Source organism: Camelus dromedarius, chromosome 9 (assembly GCF_036321535.1).
Source record: "Camelus dromedarius isolate mCamDro1 chromosome 9, mCamDro1.pat, whole genome shotgun sequence".
Lineage (NCBI taxonomy): Eukaryota > Metazoa > Chordata > Mammalia > Artiodactyla > Camelidae > Camelus > Camelus dromedarius.
Genome location: NC_087444.1, coordinates 69,820,430 through 69,827,467, shown reverse-complemented (window position 1 = coordinate 69,827,467; position 7,038 = coordinate 69,820,430).

Sequence of the window (7,038 nt, the reverse complement as noted above, 5' to 3'; positions counted from 1 at the left end):
TTTCTTTTTCTGTAGTGTATTTGCTGGTTTTGGTATCAGGCTAATGGTGGTCTCATAGAATGATTTTGGGATTGTTCTGTTTTCTTTTATAGTTTTAGAAGGACGGTAATAGCTCTTCTTTGTATGTTTGGTGGAATTCCCCTGTGAAGCCGACTGCTCCTGGACTTTTATTTGCTGGGAGTGTTTTGTTTTTGTTTTTATAAATTCAGTTTCACTACTAATGATTGGTGTGTTCAAAGTGCTTGTTTTGGCTTCTTCTGGGCACCGCCCCCACTGCACAGCAGTGGAGGGAGGCTCTCCCACCCCAGCCCTGCGTCGGGTGGAGTAAAGAGGCCTTGGCTGGGTGCCCTGCCTGCAAAAAGATGAGTTCCGGGGGTTCTTGCCTCCAGGGCGGGCTTCCTGCCTTGTATCCTTCAGCTGGAGCCATCGGCTCCATGGCAAATATCTGAGTAATGAAGAAAACTTGAAACTTTTCAGGAAATGCAACAATCCAACTGGCCATAGGCACAATTATAAAGATTGATCCTGTTATAGGAATGGTTATGAATTCGACTGATCTCAGAGAGTGTATGGAGGAGGCAATTATGAAGCCCTTTGATCATAAGAATCTGAACCTGGATTTGCCATACTTTGCAGATGTAAGCATGACAGAAAATGTCGCTGTGTATATGTAGGAAAACCTCCAGAAATTTCTTCCTATGGGGACTCTCATAATGTAAAAGTATATGAAACTGACAATAATATAGTAGTCTATAAAGGAGAATAGCTCTTAGAGGTCACTACTATAGAAAGATTTAATTTCTTTCCATATTTGAAGAAAATCTTTATCCTCTTTATCTCCTTGGATAATTGTTGCACCTCCACATTTGTGTTCTGGAGCACTTGATTTATTGAAATCATTGTAAGTTCTATTTAAAATTCAAATCTATTTTAAAACCAAATTTATAATGTATTCTGAGTATCATTTAAAGAGTCTTTTAAATCTGTAGATTAAAATCATTTCAGCAAAATGTTTTGGTGTGGAATTACTTGAAAGCAAAAGAAATCTATTTTTGTTTTTCCATTATCTCATTCTTAGTATTCATTTTTTTCTTGGCATAATATAAATGGCAAAAATGATTAAGACTCATTGAGAGTGGGAGAGGGAAGCAAGGAAAGCCATTGTGGAAAACAGTATGGAGATTCCTCAAAAGACTAGGAATAGACTTACCATATGACCCAGGAATCCTGCTCCTGGGCATAAATCCAGAAGTAACCCTACGTCAAAATGACACCTGCACCCCAATGTTCATAGCAGCACTATTTACAATAGCCAAGACATGGAAACAGCTTAAATGTCCATCAACAGATGACTGAGTAAAGAAGATGTGGTATATTTATACAATGGAATACTATCCAGCCATAAAAACTGACAACATAATGCCATTAGCAGCAACATGGATGTTCCTGGAGAATGTCATTCTAAGTGAAGTAAGCCAGAAGAAGAAAGAAATATACCATATGAGATCGCTCATATGAGGAATCTAAAAACAAAACAAAACATAAATACAAAACAGAAACAGACTCATAGACATAGAATACAAACTTGTGGTTGCCAGGGGGGTGGGGGGTGGGAAGGGACAGACTGGGATTTTAAAATGCAGAATAGATAAACAAGATTATACTGTATAGCACAGGAAAATATAAACAAGATCTTGTGGTAGCACATAGTGAAAAAAAATGTGACTGAATATGTATGTTCATATATAACTGAAAAATTGTGCTCTATACTAGAATTTGACACAACATTGTAAAATGACTATTACTCAATAAAAGTTAAAAAAAAGAAAAAAATGGTTAAGACTTACAGAAGATGAATCTTATAAAAAAATAAAATACAGGTGACCACAAAGTCTGGAAACATAGACAACATATATTTCTTAGTATATTGAACTCCATCGATCACTTCTTTTAGGATATGCTAAAGTTGCAGGTTTATTCAGTGAAAATTAGACACACAAGTCTTTTGAGGCAATGCATTGTAAATGGATGTACAAGGATTGATTGAAATCCTGCTTTAGTGCACATTGTGCAATGTAAATTTGCACAGCTTATTGAACTATGAACCACTAGAGAGGAACAGCACATTGAACATATTGCAACAAACATATCATTGAATATAAACATATTGAACATAAACTACTTATTATATATATTTGTCTCCAGATCTTATGGCTACCTGAACAATTTAAACTTTGAAGACTGAAGAATAATCACAGGTATTAAACCATGTTAAAATAATCAACATGAAAAGTCTGTATTACTCTGTAAAGTACCTCTTGTATATAGTTTTCCTAATTAATCCCTTTTTGTTCTTACCTGCCTAAGTTGAACTATTAAAAAAAAAGTGTTTCTTCTTGATTCCATTTTGGCAAGTTGTATGTTACTAGAAATGTGTCCATTTTTTTCTAGGTTGTCCAATTTATTAGCATATAACTTTATAGTAGTCTCTTATGATTTTTTTGTATCTCTTTGGTATCAATTTTTATTTCTCCTCTTTCATTTCTTATTTATTTTGCTCCTCTTGTTTCTTAGTGAGCATGGCTAAACGTTTATCAATTTTGTTTAGTTTTAAAAAAATCAGCTCTCGGTTTTATCTTTTCTATTATGCTGGGGGGAAGTCTCTATTTTATTTATTTCCAGTCTGATCTTTACTATTTCCTTCCTTTTTCTGACTTTGGGCTTTGTTTGTTCTTCTTTTTCTAATTCATTTAGATGGTAGATTAGGTTGTTTGAGATTTTTCTTGTTTTTTCAGGAAGGCCTGCATCACTATAAACTCCCTCTTTGAACTTCTTTTTCTGGAGTCCATAGAATTTGGAGTGTTGTGTTCCCATTTTCATTCGTCTCAAGGTATTTTCTGATTTCCTCTTTGATTTCTTATTGGCCCTTTGGTTTCTTAGTAGCCTATTTAGTCTCCACATGTTTGTTCTTTTCCCATTTTTCTTTCTGGAATTGAGTTTTAATTTCATACCACTGTGGTCAGAAAACATGCTTGATATAATTTCTATTGTCTTCAATTTGTTGAAACTTGTTTTTGTGACCTGGCATATGATCTATCCTATAGAACATTCCATGCGTGCTTGAAAATAATGCGTATTCTGATAATTTTGGACAGAATGTCCTATAGATATCTATTAAGTCCAACTGGACTATTGTGTCACTTAGTTGAGTTTCTGTCCGGATGATCTGTCCATTGATGTAAGTAGGGTATTAAAGTCCCCAAATATATTGTATTATTGTCATTTTCTCTTTTTATGTGTGTTAGTTTTTGCTTTACATATTTAGGTACTCCTATATTGGGTGCATATATGTTAACAAGTGTAATATACTCTTCTTGTATTGATCCTTTTATCATTATATAATGCCCTTCATTGTCTTTTGTTACAGACTTTCTTTTAAAGAATATTTTGTCTAATATAAGTATTGCTACCTCCACTTTCTTGTCATTTCCATTAACATGAAATATCTTTTTCCGTCGTCTCTCTTTTAGCCTGTATGTGCCTTGAGCTCTGAAGTGTGTTTCTTGTAGGCAGTGTATAGATGGGTCTTGGGTTTTTTTTTGATCCAATCAGTCATTCTATATCTTTGGATTAGAGCATTTAGTCTATTGACATTTAAAGTAATTATTGATAGGTATGAACTTATTACCATTTTACTAATCATTTTCCAGTTGTTTTTGTAGTTCTTCTCTGTTCATTTCTTCTTTTTGTTTCTTCACTTGTAGCTTGATGATTTTCTTTAGTGGTATGCTTGTGTTTACTTTCTTTTCAGTTTTTGTGTATGTATTATTGGGTTTTTTTTATACATTTTTTATTGAGTTATAGTCATTTTACAATGTTGTGTCAAATTCTAGTGTAGAGCACAATTTTTCAGTTATACATGAACATACATATATTCATTGTCACATTTTTTTTTTCACTGTGAGCCACCACAAGATCTTGTATATATTCCCCTGTGCTATACAGTATAATCTTGTTTATCTATTCTTCATATGCCTGTCAGTATCTACAAATTCTGAAATCCCAGTCTGTCCCTTCCTACCCCGCTGCCCCCTTGGCAACCACAAGTTTGTATTTTATGTCTGTGAGTCTATTTCTGTTTTGTATTTATTTTCATTTTTTTTAAATTCCACATATGAGCAATCTCATATGGTATTTTTCTTTCTCATTTGTGGCTACCATGGGTTTATATATGTTGATTATGACTACATCTATTTGTTGTAAACTGTTAGTCATTTAAATTCAAACCCATTTCTTTTTATTAAAGTATAGTCAATTTACAATGTTGTGTTAATTTCTGGTATACAGCATAGTGATTCATTTCCGATTGGGTGATTTTTTTTCTATTTTCTACTTCCTTGTTAAAGTATTCAGTATGTACATCAATTCTTTTCTCTAATTCAGTTAACATTTTTATTAACAATTCTTTAAATTCTTTATCTGATAAATTGTTTGATTTATTTTTTTCAGTTTTCTCTTGCTCTTTCAATTGAGAGTAGTTCCTCTGCCTTTTCATTTTGCTTAACTTTCTTTGCCTTTATGAATTTAGGTGAAACAGTTACCTGTTGTGGACTTGAAAGGGTGTTCTTGTGTGGGAATATCCCACTACAGACAGTTTGTGCCCAGTACCTTTGGTGGGAAAGCCAGATTTGACAGGGACACAAGTCATGTTTGGCCTCCAGGTGTGCTGGTAGCTATAACCTTTGTAGGGTGTGGGGCTGGAGATATGGAGGACCTAGAGCTGGAGCCAGGTGTCTGGCAGGACTTCTTCTCTGGTCAGTGGCCATCAGTACCCTATTGGAGGTGGGGTCTGACCCCAAGTTGCTGGAGCAAAAACCCCTATTCCCTTTAAATGTGTGTTCTCCTCTCTCCCTGCACCAGGACTCTTGTCCCAGAGCAGGGAAATGCTGAAGCAAGTGGGCCTCTTGTAGGCTCTTGGCTTACATTAGCCACAGACAGAGGTCCTATGTGCTGCCTGTGTAGGTGTCCATGGTTCTTCTCTGATACAGCCTTGATTGCAAGTCCCCTTTGTCCCTCACAGCTGATCACTGCCCCCAGCCTCTGCTGCCCCTGCTGTGTTGTAGAACCACTCCACAGGGCAGGCACGGCTGATGTGGAATCTCAGCATATACCACGGAGTGAGCTGTGGTGGAGCAGCCACCCTCAGAGATCTGGGTTGCTTCAGAGGAACACATTTGAGTAAATGCCAGCAATGGCCACCACCACGCCATGCAGGCTCTGTTCTGGGACGAGGTTGCCTCCATGTTCCATGGTTGATTCTTTACCCCAACCGTGGCCTCCTCAGATCCAGTGCCATACTGTGATGTGGAGTGAGTGGGGCTGGAGCGTTCACTTGGCTTGGTCTGGGGTGTATGGTTAGGCAGTCATGGGAAACCTGGCAGCTGCTAGAGCAGACTTCCCTTTGTCCTGTCTTGGGGGCTAGCCAGTGCTCATGGGCTCCTCATGAGTGAGTCCAGACTTCCCACAGCCGTCCTGTAAGTCATAGCAGTCTTCCAACCAGCCATCAGGGCTTCTCTCCCCTGTCTAGGGCCCCAGGGCTGAGACACCCAACTTGTGGCTCTTGCCACTCAGTCCCCAGGACAGGTCTCCGTCCGTGTATTCTGCCTTTTCCTTCTGAGTCTCCTCTCAGAGACACAGGTCTTGACCCAATTGCTTCTCTCCTCTTCCTACTGATTATGTGTGTATCTTTCTTACAGCCTTGGTTGTACAGGAGTCCTTCTGCCAGTTTTTAGTTAGTTTTCAGTGAGAATTGTTCCAAATGTAGATGCATTTTTTGATATGTTGATGGGGGGAGGTGAGTTCTGTGTCCTCTTACTCCAACATCTTAATCCGAACCAGCTCTCCTCACATACTTTAAACTGCGGTTGACATGGATGACTCACCATAGTCTGATTCTTTGTCTTTTGGTTCTTTTCTTCATTAGGAATGCCCTCCTCCTTTATGCCATTGCCATCATCCTTCAATTCCCTAAAGAAATGTTACACTTTTTCCATCAAATCCTATGGAATAGAAAAAAAGGTTGACCTTCCTCTAAGTAAGGGAGACTTCCTTCTGCCTGACTGCCTTTGAGCTGGAGCATCAGCATTTTCCTGCCTTCAGACTTATGCTGAAACATTCTTCTTGAGCCAGCTGGCCTTTGGACTGGAATGACACCATTGGCTCTCATTCGTCTCCAGCTTGCTGGCTCGCCCTGCAGATCTTGGGACTTGTCAGCTTCTGTAATCATGTGAGCCAATTCTTTATAAATCTCTTTGTTTATCCCTCTCTCCAACTCTCTGTCTCTCTCTAGATCTAAATCTGTATCTGTCCTATTGGTTCTGTTTCTATGGAGAACCCTAATACAATTAGGTTCTGGATTTGAAATTTCTTCAGGAGAAAAGAAGTTTATCTGCCTTTCTTGGAGCTGGTGGATTCACATGAGACATACTTTAAAAATGATGCTTACCCCTTTCGTTTCCTGAACCCTTTCACTTGCACTCCTCTCTTTTCCAAGTTTCAGGCACATAGGACTTAGATGCTTTCATGAGCCCTGGATTGTAATGCTTGACCTAAGCCCACCCTGTTCCTCATTTAAGGCCAAAATTTTCCTTTCTTTTGAGTTATCTTCCTAGTCCCACCCCATCAAAGCTCCCAACTCAGTGTGGTAGATTTGGAAGTAGGTGGTAGGGGAAAAGCAGTCTGAATCTTCAGGTGATTCATGTGTAGTTGAAAGCTCTCTAACCTTCTCAGAATCGTTTGCTAAATGAATTGGATGAAATATCAAGTAGTTTAATAAAGTAGGGTGAACATTTTAGGCAGAGTGTGGTGATATCTTTGAGTAATTGCCCAGGGGGCAGGCATGATAGCCTTTCTGGTAGTCGGTCTTAGGGTCAGTACCTCCTATGCACTTACTGCTTTGACAGATTCTTCACTTTTCCTCCTCAGAAACCACAGCTCCTCTAAAAACAGTAACTCATAAGCACTCCCACAGAACTAGCA